Source organism: Ips typographus, linkage group LG2 (assembly GCF_016097725.1).
Source record: "Ips typographus isolate SLU linkage group LG2, UJ_Ityp_2.0, whole genome shotgun sequence".
NCBI lineage: Eukaryota > Metazoa > Arthropoda > Insecta > Coleoptera > Curculionidae > Ips > Ips typographus.
The window spans coordinates 21,272,576-21,289,561 of record NC_138423.1 but is presented as its reverse complement, the minus strand read 5'-3'; the positions used below and the strand labels follow the sequence as shown (position 1 = coordinate 21,289,561).

The window sequence follows — 16,986 nt, the reverse complement described above, 5'->3', positions numbered from 1 at the left end:
TTTTTATTTTTTTACTCGAAAGCTACTTTTAGAATTGAACAAGGAATTCAATAATAAATTTTATGTTGAAAAAAAAACTAGTAGGGTAATATTTTTTTTCGAAAATGTTTTTAAAAAATATACGCGCGCCACTGGTAAACGCAAAAAAATTGTTGTTTCTTGGAAAATTTCCTTTCCATGTAGCTACTGACACCTACAAAATTTTGTTTAATTACTTCAAGTGGTTTGGCCAAAATCATAAAATTTTTATTTTTTCAGTAAAACTTTGACACCCTGTATCTTCGTTATTGTTCATATTTCGAAAAAGCGTCAAAGGAAAAAAAACCTTATTTTTTGAAGCCCTATTCGCAGGTGAAAGGAAAGCACCAACTTTGGAATCACCCTGTATAAATTCTTTACTTTTTGAACTATTACCAAACAAATTGTTACTAGGACAACTTTTCGAGCTTGTAAAAGCAAAAAGTTTTCCTACACTCGTCTATGGTAAATCGGATTTCAATAAATCGTCAAGAAGAGAGCAGTTTAAAGATGACTTCCATTCGGTCCTGGCTATGTATTGAGGGTTTCACGGAAAGATTCTCCTCCAATATTTGAAAGGCAGCAAATAGGAATATTTCCAAGGAATAGGAAAGCCTAATAAATTGCATTAAGGAGGGCAATAAGCTGAGGATATTCCATTTCCAGCATCAAAGATTCGAAGAAATACGAGTTTTTTTTTGTCAAAAACGAGTATGATTTGAGGAGAAAAAAGTAAGAAGTGGGGGATTTGCGTAAAAAGTGTTGATGGTTCCCTTCATCTTTTGTTGCATAACTGCTATTTTACTATTACGCAGATACACAACCAACTCTGAGGTTTAAATTGACAGCCAAATTTATTTCCCACCTTGTTATTTCTCTGGAAGAATAAAAAAAAGAAAACCGTGTAACGCTCCGATAATGGGGCTACTACCCTTCTATATCAGATAGCGTTGGCTTTACGTCGATACTTTAGCGCTAAATAAATTGCGAGACGAAATGACACGTTATACAAGGGTAATAAACTATGGTTATATTTAACCTCTTCCCGACACCGGTTCGGACATCAATAAAACCAACAATAAACTGTCGGGAATGGTTTAGGACCACTGTAAAAGCGATATTAATCACAGGGGAAAAGTCACAAAAATGTAGACAGTTATTCACTTATAACCATACTTTTTAACTTTATATTTTTTACACAAACCGGCACTTCTTTCAATTAGCATTAACGTAGCAGCGGACATCAGTGTATGAATATTTCATGATCAATTTACAATTTGAATGCGGATTGTCGAACTCTCAAAGATTATTTTGCACTAAATCCGAGGTCCAGACGGAATATTAAGAGCTAGAGTGGTTAAGCCACTGAAGTTTTATTCAGCAAATGCAAATATTAAAACTCTTAGAATCTTCTTCTTTCTTTCTAATATGGGTGTCCATATAGGTAGGCTAATGCATGTTTTGTCCTATTATGCCTCTTCTTCCATTCTGTTTAATTGTTAAAGTACCTTTTACATGCACAAACTACTCAAATTATGAAATAGATTGTACTTGGATTTGTTAATCGATGAGGGCAGCTTTTTAAAGGGTTTGGCAATCGCGATTATTATAATTTAGAAATGGTTTACTGTTTTAATTAATTTACAATTCCGGTGCGGGTTGCAGAATTCGGGACGACTACATGGTGTGGCACGAAGCGGAGTATTCTGACTGTCTGTTTTATTAATGCATGTCGAGCCTTATTCATACTAAATTGCTAAATGCACTATTTGCAACTTTGCCTCGTACATTTTATTATTTTGCCATCTTCAAATATCTGCTTTAAGTTGGTAAATTTATATTTTTTAAACAATACGAATTAAGTGACGTAAGTATCAAGGTGTGGTGTTCCTTAACGTCTCAACTGTCAAATCTTCATGAAACTTTAAACAAATTTCCAGTGTAATTTTTCAAATTAGCAGCTACTTTGAATTTCATAGTTTCAGATCACTTTCGAACGAGTTTCGACAGTTATGGCAACTGCCACGTGTAAAAAGTGTTCCTCAACGTCAGAACTGTCAAATTTGGTTTCGTGAAGCTGTAGAGACTACTTAGTATAGTGTGGTTCCTCCAAGAGTCACATCTACTCCTCTTCTTCGTCATTTATAATTTCCAAATTCCATTGCCTGTTGCTTTTGATCAGCCTTTTCTTTATCATTCTCTTGAATTCTCCTAAAATTACGAAACTAACCTGAAACTAAAACTAAATTTTAAACCTGTAGCGTACTGCAGGATAAGAGTTTTGAAATAAAAAAATATTAAAACTCTTAGAACCTTGTTCTTCTTCTTTCTTTCTAATATGGGTGTCCATATAGATAGGCTAATGCCTGTTTTGTCCTATTATGCCTCTTCGGCCGTTGATGTCCAGCACTCTTTTCAGCTGTCGTCTGTCATTCTGTTTAATTGTTAAAGTGCCTTTTACATGCATAAACTACTCAAATTATGAAATAGATTGTACTTGGATTTGTTAATAGATGAGGGCAGCTTTTTAAAGGGTTTGGCACTCGCGATTATTATAATTTAGAAATGGTTTACTGTTTTAATTAATTTACAATTCCGGTGCGGGTTGCAGAATTTGGGACGACTACATGGTGTGGCACGAAGCGGAGTATTCTGACTGTCTGCTTTATTAACTTTATTAACTAGGATGTTGAGAGCCTTATTTATACTAAATTGGTTCAGTGACGAAATCTATTGTTGAACGCTTGTTTTCATATTGCAACTTTGCCTCGTACATTTTATTATTTTGCCATCTTCAAATATCTGCTTTAAGTTGGTAAATTTATATTTTTTAAACAATACGAATTAAGTGACGTAAGTATCAAGGTGTGGTGTTCCTTAACGTCTCAACTGTCAAATCTTCATGAAACTTTAAACAAATTTCCAGTGTAATTTTTCAAATTAGCAGCTACTTTGAATTTCATAGTTTCAGATCACTTTCGAACGAGTTTCGACAGTTATGGCAACTGCCACGTGTAAAAAGTGTTCCTCAACGTCAGAACTGTCAAATTTGGTTTCGTGAAGCTGTAGAGACTACTTAGTATAGTGTGGTTCCTCCAAGAGCCACATCTACTCCTCTTCTTCGTCATTTATAATTTCCAAATTCCATTGCCTGTTGCTTTTGATCAGCCTTTTCTTTATCATTCTCTTGAATTCTCCTAAAATTACGAAACTAACCTGAAACTAAAACTAAATTTTAAACCTGTAGCGTAATGCAGGATAAGAGTTTTGAAATAAAAAAATATTAAAACTCTTAGAACCTTGTTCTTCTTCTTTCTTTCTAATATGGGTGTCCATATAGATAGGCTAATGCCTGTTTTGTCCTATTATGCCTCTTCGGCCGTTGATGTCCAGCACTCTTTTCAGCTGTCGTCTGTCATTCTGTTTAATTGTTAAAGTGCCTTTTACATGCATAAACTACTCAAATTATGAAATAGATTGTACTTGGATTTGTTAATCGATGAGGGCAGCTTTTTAAAGGGTTTGGCACTCGCGATTATTATAATTTAGAAATGGTTTACTGTTTTAATTAATTTAAAACTCCGGTGCGGGTTGCAGAATTCGAGACGACTACATGGTGTGGCACGAAGCGGAGTATTCTGACTGTCTGTTTTATTAACGCATGTCGAGCCTTATTCATACTAAATTGCATACTACTAAATTGCTAAATGCACTATTTGCAACTTTGCCTCGTACATTTTATTATTTTGCCATCTTCAAATATCTGCTTTAAGTTGGTAAATTTATATTTTTTAAACAATACGAATTAAGTGACGTAAGTATTAAGGTGTGGTGTTCCTTAACGTCTCAACTGTCAAATCTTCATGAAATTTTAAACAAATTTCCAGTGTAATTTTTCAAATTAGCAGCTATTTTGAATTTCATAGTTTCAGATCACTTTCGAACGAGTTTCGACAGTTATGGCAACTGTCACGTGTAAAAATGTTCCTTAACGTCACAACTGTCAAATTTGGTTTCGTGAAGCTGTAGAGACTACTTAGTATAGTGTGGTTCCTCCAAGAGTCACATCTACTCCTCTTTTTCGTCATTTATAATTTCCAAATTCCATTGCCTGTTGCTTTTGATCAGCCTTTTCTTTATCATTCTCTTGAATTCTCCTAAAATTACGAAACTAACCTGAAACTAAAACTAAATTTTAAACCTGTAGCGTAATGCAGGATAAGAGTTTTGAAATAAAAAAATATTAAAACTCTTAGAACCTTGTTCTTCTTCTTTCTTTCTAATATGGGTGTCCATATAGATAGGCTAATGCCTGTTTTGTCCTATTATGCCTCTTCGGCCGTTGATGTCCAGCACTCTTTTCAGCTGTCGTCTGTCATTCTGTTTAATTGTTAAAGTGCCTTTTACATGCATAAACTACTCAAATTATGAAATAGATTGTACTTGGATTTGTTAATAGATGAGGGCAGCTTTTTAAAGGGTTTGGCACTCGCGATTATTATAATTTAGAAATGGTTTACTGTTTTAATTAATTTACAATTCCGGTGCGGGTTGCAGAATTCGGGACGACTACATGGTGTGGCACGAAGCGGAGTATTCTGACTGTCTGCTTTATTAACTTTATTAACTAGGATGTTGAGAGCCTTATTTATACTAAATTGGTTCAGTGACGAAATCTATTGTTGAACGCTTGTTTTCATATTGCAACTTTGCCTCGTACATTTTATTATTTTGCCATCTTCAAATATCTGCTTTAAGTTGGTAAATTTATATTTTTTAAACAATACGAATTAAGTGACGTAAGTATCAAGGTGTGGTGTTCCTTAACGTCTCAACTGTCAAATCTTCATGAAACTTTAAACAAATTTCCAGTGTAATTTTTCAAATTAGCAGCTACTTTGAATTTCATAGTTTCAGATCACTTTCGAACGAGTTTCGACAGTTATGGCAACTGTCACGTGTAAAAATGTTCCTTAACGTCAGAACTGTCAAATTTGGTTTCGTGAAGCTGTAGAGACTACTTAGTATAGTGTGGTTCCTCCAAGAGCCACATCTACTCCTCTTCTTCGTCATTTATAATTTCCAAATTCCATTGCCTGTTGCTTTTGATCAGCCTTTTCTTTATCATTCTCTTGAATTCTCCTAAAATTACGAAACTAACCTGAAACTAAAACTAAATTTTAAACCTGTAGCGTAATGCAGGATAAGAGTTTTTAAAAAATATTAAAACTCTTAGAACCTTGTTCTTCTTCTTTCTTTCTAATATGGGTGTCCATATAGATAGGCTAATGCCTGTTTTGTCCTATTATGCCTCTTCGGCCGTTGATGTCCAGCACTCTTTTCAGCTGTCGTCTGTCATTCTGTTTAATTATTAAAGTACCTTTTACATGCACAAACTACTCAAATTATGAAATAGATTGTACTTGGATTTATTAATCGATGAGGGCAGCTTTTTAAAGGGTTTGGCAATCGCGATTATTATAATTTAGAAATGGTTTACTGTTTTAATTAATTTAAAACTCCGGTGCGGGTTGCAGAATTCGAGACGACTACATGGTGTGGCACGAAGCGGAGTATTCTGACTGTCTGTTTTATTAACGCATGTCGAGCCTTATTCATACTAAATTGCATACTACTAAATTGCTAAATGCACTATTTGCAACTTTGCCTCGTACATTTTATTATTTTGCCATCTTCAAATATCTGCTTTAAGTTGGTAAATTTATATTTTTTAAACAATACGAATTAAGTGACGTAAGTATTAAGGTGTGGTGTTCCTTAACGTCTCAACTGTCAAATCTTCATGAAATTTTAAACAAATTTCCAGTGTAATTTTTCAAATTAGCAGCTATTTTGAATTTCATAGTTTCAGATCACTTTCGAACGAGTTTCGACAGTTATGGCAACTGTCACGTGTAAAAATGTTCCTTAACGTCACAACTGTCAAATTTGGTTTCGTGAAGCTGTAGAGACTACTTAGTATAGTGTGGTTCCTCCAAGAGCCACATCTACTCCTCTTCTTCGTCATTTATAATTTCCAAATTCCATTGGAAAGCAGCATTCTTTCCAGCTGTCGTCTTCCATTCAGTTTACGTGTTAATTCCAGTATTTTCTTCTCTGTCTTACTTTTCTTCTCTTGTCTTGTCTTTCTCTGTTGTCTAACGTCTTCGTTTCTGATTCTGTCCTAGGCCAGGCTAGCTCAGTGAGTGAAACTTGAAATTGTTTGCACAAGTTGTTCTTCCACTTTAACTGTCTCTAAACACCCTGTATGTCGGTCAAGGGAGAATGACTTAAAATTATGCAACACATAATATGTCACCTACACGTGACTTAAAATGACAGTTCAAAGCTACTGCCTTAATTCGAGATCTAGTACTGCTATATGTCGCATTTTTTGGATAAATCGATATTTCTTCTTAGTCACAGGATGTTAATTGGGGAAAGGCCAAAAACGTCTCGAGATATTGACCTAAGCAGCACTACCTTATGTTAAAACAAATTCAATTGGGGACTACTACTGTGATTTAAACATATTTACGCTTTACATACAATTTGAAGCAATAAAATACTTTCCTGCAATATTATGTTTAGAGTGTTGAAGATTGAATTGTTGACGACTGACGTGATAATCCAGACAAAAGGAGTATTCCCTTATTATCGTTGTCCCTTTAAATCGATCGTAACGGGGGAACAATAAAACCGAAAAGGCAGAGGTTTATTCTGTTTGTTCGGATTTTTCCGTAACCGTGGTGCCACTTTATGACGTCAAACGCACAAGAGCGGAAACTCCACCGAAAAGGTTTCGCCGCGGGATTCGAGCCTCTTCTCCGCCATTGTCATAATTGCAAAACGGGAGGTCGTCGTCCTAATCAAGTTTTATTAAGGGAGAATTCGTCGATTGTTTGGCGGAATGTCGGCGAGTATCCGCTCTATATGGAATTAGTGCAGAGAATGTAAAGTAACATTCATTGTTAATGGCATGTGCACTGCAAGAAGTAGACAAATGACAACCTTCACAATAAACTCACAATTAAAATTATAAAATAGGGATCAAGTTAGAATTTCAAAAACACAAGACTTGACTATTTGTTTCAAAAAATATAATTAGGTACAAACTGGACAGACATTCATAAACAAATACAAAAAAGCATTCTTTCAAATTTTCGACAATACAACAACGCAATTAGTAGTATTAGTACAAGGTGTTTGAATTTTGAATTAGTGTGCCATGAACATCACGATTTTTGACAGATGACACAGTGAAAGCGTAATAAGGTAAACATAGGATGTGTATCGTTTCCTAACCAGGTTAACCGATTAATTCGGACTAGTAAATATACATATATAACGGTTACTGAAAAAATATCATTCTCATAGAACAACGGAGATTTGAAGCCAGAAAACCAGAGCAAATGGCCGATAACATTTTTGAAAGCCTATTTTCAAGAACCGCGTTCCGTGTAAATTCGGAACGCGTAACCGTAATCGACAGATGACGCTAGACAGCCATGATGCGCCCTCTGTTAGACAACTTTGGAAATAGCTTCGTGTTGTTATCGTATTAGCCGTGTTGTGTCAATCAGTTTTTGTCTTTTTGTGTCAGTCCGTTTGTTTATGTTGATTTTGAATTTGATCACAAATTTAGCCCTGACACCTTCAGGAAAACTGTATTTCAGAATAAGTATTGCAAAGCCATGCCTGACAAGCCAATCAAAGCAAAGTAAGTGTTGCATTAATTTCATCTGCTTTTTTCTAAATGCAACGTTTTTAGCCTGAATCAAGTTCTGCACATTATTTTTTTACCTCCTAGGATATGAAATAGCCTTTCTGCGTCGACAGTACAGGTACACAATAGGCTTATTTTAGACCGCTTGAAAAAAAAATATATTTTTTAAAAAATCGTGCAAAAAAGTCACTTTTTTAATGATTTTTAGTGCAAAAAGTTCTTCTTTTTTGCACTAGTGCAATAAAGTCTTACAGTCAGTTACATAAAGTCAGACAAGTCGATTTTAGAAAAAATGCTTTATAGAACCCATGCATTTGCATTTAAGTGTTCTTCCACTTGCGTGCAAAAAAGATGTACTTTTTGCACTTTTGCATAAATAACTATTTTTTAAGGTAATTAAAAGGGCATTTTTAACCTGGCTGCATGGATATTTAATCAAAAAATTTACCTTTTTCAAAATATTTTTTCGACGACTTACTTTGAAAGTACCTCATGTACGCTTCCATTTAGAAGCAGAAAGGGGTTATTTGCCGCGCGCGAGCAGAAAGAGAGATTTTCTGCTCTAGAGCGTTTTCGCTTTCTACTAACAATCTACTCACCAACTTTTTTCGGCGTTTCCATAACAACGCTTGACATACCTGTTTGAAATAACCACATTCCGTCAAAGTGATTTATCGGTGACAATGAGTTCGAGCGACGAAAATGATGTGAGTTGTCCTTCTAATCCACCCCACAGCAGTCGTCGAAAAAATATCGTCTATATTTCGAGCCAAAAGTACTTTTGCCGCTTTTACATGATTGCAGCGTTCGGCTTCGCCTCAAGCTGCAAATTTCATGTGCAAGCGGCAAATATATACTTTCCGCTCTTAATATAGAATATACTATTAAATGCCATTATTACCATTTAACCAAATCTGTAACCATTTTCGAGTTTCCCATAGTGGCTCTCCTTATTCTAGACTCACATTTTTATTGTCCACTACTTTCTAAAGCTAAAACTTTCAAATAAGATTCTAATTTTACTCTCTGGCGGCGCTGACCCAACAAACTTTTCGCTTCAACAACGAATGGAAATTTTCGGATGCAGAAAGTTTGCTTTATCCGACAAGCAAACGACATTTCTGAGTAAAGTTTACGTTAAATTAAAACGCCACTGTTTTATGCCACGGTCGGTTTAGCGAGAACTCTATGAAAATAACAAAGTCGGAACTCTAATAGTGGTTTATTTATTCCGCTATCCGATCAAAATTTTATATCGCCATGGAGCAAGAGGGGAAATTGAATTTCGAACTCTAGGCCGGCCCGCGTAAAAGCTTTGCCTACAACTTTTATGTTTTTTGGCAAAGTCTGGAATCGATCACAATGCTAAGGGTTAAGTTCTCGCCTGGTTATTTGTTTCGGATTAGCTTTTTAATCTGCATAAATACATAATATTTCCAAGTTTTTACGGGGATAAACGAAAATGGTAAGGAGACGAAAATTGAGTTGCATTGAAATTCCTGAAGGGAGGAAAAAAAAATGTTTTGATAATTTAACAGAAAACAAGTTTGAGGTACACTTAATTCAGAGTATAATTTGGTATAATTGTGTCAGGAAAATTTTTTTTTTCTAATTTTGGCATATAAAGTGACACTTTTCAAAACTGATTAGAGTGACAAAACATTTTACTTTTCGTAACTAGTTACGAAAAGTATTACTTTATGTAACTAGTTATGAAAAGTTCATTTCGTCACTCTCTGTTTTTATGCATTTCCGTAGAAACATATGGGCGACGTCCATCATAACATGTCGTTGTCACAGTTTTAAAATTCTGAAGTTGGATTTCACCTATCTGTCACTCAGTCCGAGTAACTGACAACTTGATGATTAAAATGTGAATATTTAGCTCTAACTCGGTTAGTTTTCGAGATATCAAAAAACCGACTTAACCAGCGTGTTTTCCAGGACATTTTCGCATAAAATGACGGTTAGACGCACGTTCTAGCTCAAAAAGCAAAAAAGTTGGTTTTTAGTGCGAGAAAGACACTTTCCGCACGCAACTTTTTTGTTTTCCAACTTGGACCCTCTGAGTTTGTACTCGTTTTCGACTAATTTGGGGTCGGGGAGTTGATTGCAACTGTCAGTTTCACTCTAACTGTCACTGGAAGGGAGAAAATCCAAGATGGCGGCCAAAATTAAAAAAATCGAGTTTATACTCGTTTTCGACTAATTTGGGGTCAGGGAATTCATTAGAACTGTCAGTTTGACGTTAACTGTCACTGGAAGAGAGAAAATTCAAGATGGCGTTTACGTTTTGATTACGTTTAGATGACCTCGCTGCGCTCGCCCTACAAACATTCATTCATTACACAAAATCGAACTTTTCGTAACTGGTCACATAAATAGCTATTATACACTAATACAAAATAGTTATTTAACTAACCTAAGTTTGACAATTCTACCAGTAAATATCAAATTAAGCACTAAAACTATCTGTTTAAGGGCATCGGTAAAGTAAAACGTCTTAAGGGAGATTCAATGCATTTTATGACAATCTTTTAACCCAAATTAAAAAAAAAATCTATCTCTATTGATGTTTTTTAAACGGCATATGAAAAAAGACACAATTTTAATAGTACGTCAATAAAAATTTTAGAAGCATTTTTTTCAAAATGCCAAATCTACCATAATTTTCAAGTCCCTATTTTTCCTACCTGCAAAATTTTTTTGGTGACAAAAATAACTTTTGCACATTTCCCAAATCTTTGGCTATTAAATAAAAAGAAAATCACGCAAATAGGTTAATAAACAAAGTCGTAATTTGGGTTAAAAGATGGGACTAAAAAATGATTAGAAATTCGCCAAAATCAGACAGGTTGTCACTTTCTTGACAAATTGACATACATATTTTTTCAGCCAGGTATTTATGTTGTATGCTGCTTTTTTTCCTAAAATATAACATTGGTCGTAGAAAAATATTAGATGCGCAACTCTGGAGTAAACTGCTTTTTACTCTCTTGATTTTTGAAATCCTCCGCTTCGCGTCTCAAATTGTTCGCGAGAGCAAAAGTTACACTTTCTCTCTAGTTGCGTAAATCACAGCAATGTTCGTAGTTTGTGATTGAACAAAAAAAGCATCTTTCAGCTTGTTCCTCTTTCTCGGCCAATCACAAACTACGAACATTGCAGTGATTTACGCAAATGCCACAGATTAGACGTACAGGGTGATTTATTAAATTTTGAATCTTGTAGAGATTTATGCAGTCGAATGCTCTGCTCTGATGATGATGATACAGAGTGTCCCAAATTTGAGCAAAAAACCAAACTTACAATTTTTTAAATGGGATAACCACTTTTTCATTTGATGTTTGGGATCTACGTCAAATTCTAGACCTGTTGAAGTGTTTTTGCTCACAACAGACTCTAACAAACTAAAATCAGTGAAAAAGTTTCTAAACAAAACAAGTTAACTCTTTTTCTCTTTATTTCATTCCTGAGAAACAAATCTTTCTCCTACAAACAAATTAATTACTTAAACTTAACTAAAACTTTTATCACCAGTTGTAAGTCCCTCGCTCTTAATTACTAAACTGAAATCGGAGAAAACAATTACAGATAGAGAGTTGGGCTGACACGGTATCGCTCTTTCTTTTTTTTAGCAGTAAATTGATGGAAACTTGTTGCCTGTTTAGTCTTTTCGTTCAATTTTCCTCTCCTCCAAAACAGTGGGAACTTACAAAGAATTTAGTGCCGGGAGATACTGATTAAATAAGTTGTAAAAGACGATTCGGGATGCAAAACGATCGGTTCGAAACCTTTTTCGCGCAAATTTTGGGGCGAACCATAAAGTTCACAACTTTACAATTTCAACGAACGAGCTGTTCTTTTTCATGTGGAAATTGCCGACGGCTTTTATGGGGATGGTTTATAGCCAAGTTACCATTGACACCTGAATTAATTTGAAAATTAAAATTAATGGAGCATTTGTATGCAGAAGATCCCAGAACAAAAATACCACACACACACCTTTAGATTATTAGTTTCATGGCTTCTGTCAACTAGTGACCACTTTTTAAAACAATTAATTAAATATGATCAATTCTATCTTCTTACAGCAAAAGTAGAAAATTGAAATCCGTAGGAGTCTATGTGTCTAAGACCAAAAAGTGCACTATTTCTTATGAGACACCCTGTACATTATTACGTCGTTCGATTCAGCTCTTCAAGGCTTAGTTTACAGTCTATTATGTACTGTACCTCTAAATTTGGTCGTTTTCGAGATACTTATCATTGTTAAACATTGAAATTTTCAATATTTGAAAAAAGTTTGCATATTCTTATCCTCCTTTTCTGAGATCTGTATTATGTCAGCAATTCCAAAATTTTCAAAGAATTTTTTTTTTCAAATTTTTGAAAATGCAATAATAACATAGATGTCAGAAAAGTAAGATAGGAACAAGCAAATCGTTTTCACTGGGACTAGTAAGTTGAACCTAAAAACCAGGAACGTAATCCAAAATAATCACAAAAAATTCTAAATTTAGTTAAACAACAGTAATCAAGGGAAGAAAGGGCTAATTTTCTAAGTAATTCGGGTATATGGGAAAGTTACGGAGCTGAAATTTTCACTGTGTCTAATAAATTATATCTAAAAGTAAGAAACATACTGCACAATATTCACAAAAAATTTTAAATTTAGTAAAACGACAGTAACTACTAAAAAAGTGACGAAAAACAGGATTAACTGACCTAAAACCCAATTTTTTAAGTAATTCGTGTATTTAGGCAGTTATGGACCTAAAATGTTTCCTGGCACTAGTAAATTGAACCGAAAAACCAGGGACATACTCCACAATAAATTGCAAATTTAGGAACAGGAATCAGGAAGAAAGGGACAGAAAACACAATCAACTGACTGAAACACTTATTTGTTGGATAATTTGGGTATTTGGGCAGTAACAAAACTGAAATTTTTACTGGGACTAGTAAATTGAACCTAAAAAACTTGGGACGTACACCACAATAATCACAAACAATTCTAAATTTAGTTAAACAAAAGTAATCAGGAAAAAAGGGACAGAAAACACAATCAACTGACACGAAACACTATTTGTTGGATAATTTGGGTGTTATAGTATCTTTTTGCTTTTTTGTTTTCTCGAACAAATTTTCTTGTTTATGTTAAAAAGTTTGCATATTCTTATCCTCCTTTTCTGAGATCTGTATTATGTCAGCAATTCCAAAATTTTCAAAGAATTAAATTTTTAATTTTTTGTTTTTTCAAATTTTTGAAAATGCAGTAATAACATAGATGTCAGAAAAGTAAGATAGGAACAAGCAAATCGTCTTCACTGGGACTAGTAAGTTGAACCTAAAAACCAGGAACGTAATCCAAAATAATCACAAAAAATTCTAAATTTAGTTAAACAACAGTAATCAAGGGAAGAAAGGGCTAATTTTCTAAGTAATATGGGAAATGGGTATATGGGAAAGTTACGGACCTGAAATTTTCACTGGATCTAATAAATTATATCTAAAAGTCAGGGAGATACTGCACAATACTCGCAAAAAGTTTTAAATTTAGTAAAACGACGATTAGTGACGGAAAACAGGATTAACTGACCTAAAACACAATTTTTTAAGTAATTCGTGTATTTAGGCAGTTACGGACCTAAAATTTTTCCTGGCACTAGTAAATTGAACCGAAAAAGCAGGGACATACTCCACAATAATCACAATAAATGGCAAATTTAGTTGAACAACAGTAATCAGGAAGAAAGGGACAGAAAACACTATTTGTTGGATAATTTGAGTATTATAGTATCTTTTTGCTTTTTTGTTTTCTCGAACAAATTTTCTTGTTTATTAAGTACAACATTTGTTCAAACTAGATAGTTTTAAATATAAATGTAGCATTACAGTAAAGTAAACATGCATTTTTGCCCGAATAACTGACATTGATGGGGCTTGTACGTGACTGCGAGGAAAACTTTATTATTTTCGAAATTTTCTCGTTTACGCTCTCTTGGCACGTACTTGTCGATCTGCCGTAAAATCCCAACACAACAACGCAGAAGTGATTTAGGCAATTCATTGCCGAATACCTAATTCGATCCGAAATAATATATGAAATCAAGTTCCCAATCAGAAAGTAATCAGTTATTTTCGAGTGACTTGGTTTTTCCACATTTTCTCGGAGCTTAAATTTAACAATTTCTTCAGATTTGTTCCAGAGTTTCCATTCAAACAAACTGGATTTTATAGGGTCTAATAAGATCCGGATAAAGTGCAAACGACCGCAAAACGGTTCGGCATTTAATCAACCGATTCCAGATTAACAGCGCCATGAACGACCGGACAAAAAGACCAAAGGGACGAGGAATCCCATCGTTAATTTCCAGTAATCGTCAATCCCAGTTCCACGACAGATATCGTGATTTTTCTCTAGTATCAGTGAGAGCTTATATGCAGCAAAGTCTGGAATAAGCTAAAACTGATATTTATCCATAAATTTGGAGTTAAAATAGCGAAAGTTAAAGCTTTAAATGAGAATGCCTTGTTCCATTTCTAAAAATATTATAACGGTCCAAAGGATATTATGCAACTGGGAAAAACGCCTCGAGCAAGGCACTTGTACACGAACAGATAATTTAAAGCTCGCAAACTAACAATGATATGCTCGTAAAGCGGAATTTTTAAGCGCAAAAAACAAAGCAAGTGCTTCTAGGTTACTTCAAGTTGGTTTTGACGTCACAAGCCTTCATTTTGTCTTAAAAAATCACTGATAAAGGTCCATTATTCATCAATTTGCAGTTATTTAAGAAGTTTTTTAAGAATAACTATGACTGTTAAGTAAAAAAAAATATGACTGAAATTACACAAATCAACTTTTTCCTGTCAAACTTAAAAAACAATTATTATTATTATAAAATAAGTACAATAAAATTCTTGAAAAAAAACAAATTAGATAAACTGATAATAACTTACCTTGTTATTTACTGTCTAAACTGCAACGAAATTCTGCAACAAAACAAACTGCGTTAAAACGAATAAACGACAGTAAAGCAGACAGTCGTAATGCAATTTAACCGAGACGTTTTGTAAACGAAGAAAAAAATTACAAGATTAAATTTAATATTTCCCCTCTGAGCAGTAAACACAAACGAAATAACCTTTTTAAATCCGAAGACGTGGATCTACCTGAATATCGAAACTTTTCCTTTTATCTTCTGAAATTTCATTGGGAAAAAATTATATTTGCGCAGCTATTTTGTTACTTTTCCCTCGGGAACATCTTATAAGTAAACCCGGTACTTTGTGAGGTTTTTCATGTAAATTCTACACATCGATATATTATTTGCGTATATGGAACGAGAAGATTTAAAAAGAGAGTGTTGTTTGCGTCATTCTGTGACGAGAAATGTTATGAAACGTAGGAAAATCTGTTTTGTTTCAGGCGTATTGTTCGTTGACGTTAACAAAAGATTTAAATAAAAATTGTCTGAGACAAATTCAGCAAGCAACCAACATGTACCTCAGAGCGACCAGGAATAAGTATTTTACAATAATATTTTTTTTTACATTATTGTCAGATTTTCTACTAGTATTTTATGTTATTTCTAAGATATAGAACGGTAATAATAACATTTTTGTTGCAGCTGAACTTTGCCAAAATCAATAGTTATATTTACAGTTTCACAGTGATGCGGGAAAAGAGTTTTGCAATATAACTTTACTTATTTTGTACAATTTTAATTAATCTACATGCTATTTGATATAACATTTGTTTTAAAACATCATTTTAGTGCACTAAATTACCAATTAATTTGTAAAAAGTAAATTTTTCTTTTTGTAAACTTTTACAAGAAACTTTGCAGGTAAGCAAAGTTTCTTTGCAAAAAAATTGCAGGTAAAACCCACTTGAAATAAGAAAGTGACAGTTTTAAGTAGATTTTTGAAATTTCCATTGAATTCCCTATTTAATAACCTGAAAAAACATTATAAATTTGGTACAGCCAGGGAGAAAAGCGGTGTCAAAGTTTGCACTGCCAGAAACACAGTTTAAAAGACAGTCAGGGACAAAATTGCTGGTAAAACCCACTTGAAATGAGAAAGTGACAGTTTTAAGCAGATTTTTGAAATTGCCGATAAATTCCGTATTCAATAACCTGAAAAAACACTACAAAATTTGGTATAGTCAGGGAGAAAAGCGGTGTCAAAGTTTGAAATGTCAGAAAGACAATCATGGACAAAATTCCTGGTAAAACCCACTTGGAATGAGAAAGTGATAGTTTTAAGCAGATTTTTGAAATTGCCGTTAAATTCCCTATTCAATAATCTGAAAAAACACTACAAAATTTGGTATAGTCATAGAGAAAAGCGGTGTCAAAGTTTGACCTGCCAGAAACACAGTTTAAAAGACAGTCAGGGACAAAATCGCTGGTAAAACCCACTTGAAATGAGAAAGTGACAGATTTAAGCAGATTTTTGAAATTGTCGTTAAATTCCCTATTCAATAACCTGAAAAAACACTACAAAATTTGGTACAGTCAGGGAGAAATGCGGTGTCAAAGTTTGATCTGCCAGAAAGACAGTCAGGGACAAAATCGCTGGTAAAACCCACTTGAAATGAGAAAGTGACAGTTTTAAGTAGATTTTTGAAATTCCCATGATATTCCCTATTCAATAACATAAAAAAATACTACAAAATTTGGTACAGTCAGGGAGAAAAGCGGTATCAAAGTTTGAACTGCCAAAAAGACAGTCATGGACAAAATTGCTGGTAGAACCCACTTGAAATGAGAAAGTGACAGTTTTAAGCAGATTTTTGAAATTTCCATTAAAATTCTTATTCAATAACCTAAAAAAACACGACAAAATTTGGTACAGTCATGGAGAAAAGCGGTGTCAAAGTTTGACCTGCCAGAAACACAGTTTAAAAGACAGTCAGGGACAAAATCGCTGGTAAAACTCACTTGGAATGAGAAAGTGACAGTTTTAAGTAGGTTTTTCAAATTCCCATTGAATTCCCTATTTAATAACCTGAAAAAACATTATAAATTTGGTACAGTCAGGGAGAAAAGCGGTGTCAAAGTTTGCACTGCCAGAAACACAGTTTAGAAGACAGTCAGGGACAAAATTGCTGGTAAAACCCACTTGAAATGAGAAAGTGACAGTTTTAAGTAGATTTTTGAAATTGCCGTTAAATTCCCTATTCAATAACCTGAAAAAACACTACAAAATTTGGTATAGTCAGGGAGAAA

General features: G+C 34.1%; 1 protein-coding gene across 2 annotated transcripts in view; it reads right to left on the bottom strand.

Moving 5' to 3' along the window:
- Pde9 (phosphodiesterase 9) overlaps window positions 1-16,986 on the bottom strand; it is a 100,720-nt gene that overhangs the window by 40,097 nt on the left and 43,637 nt on the right. Inside the window, exon 3 of one of the 2 annotated variants that reach the window (XM_081973487.1) lies at window positions 14,711-14,743. The exons of the other annotated variant lie outside the window; for it this stretch is intronic. The gene's annotated coding sequence lies outside the window, so the exon portion shown is untranslated. The remainder of the gene's footprint in view (window positions 1-14,710; window positions 14,744-16,986) is intronic. 2 annotated transcript variants of the gene reach the window in all.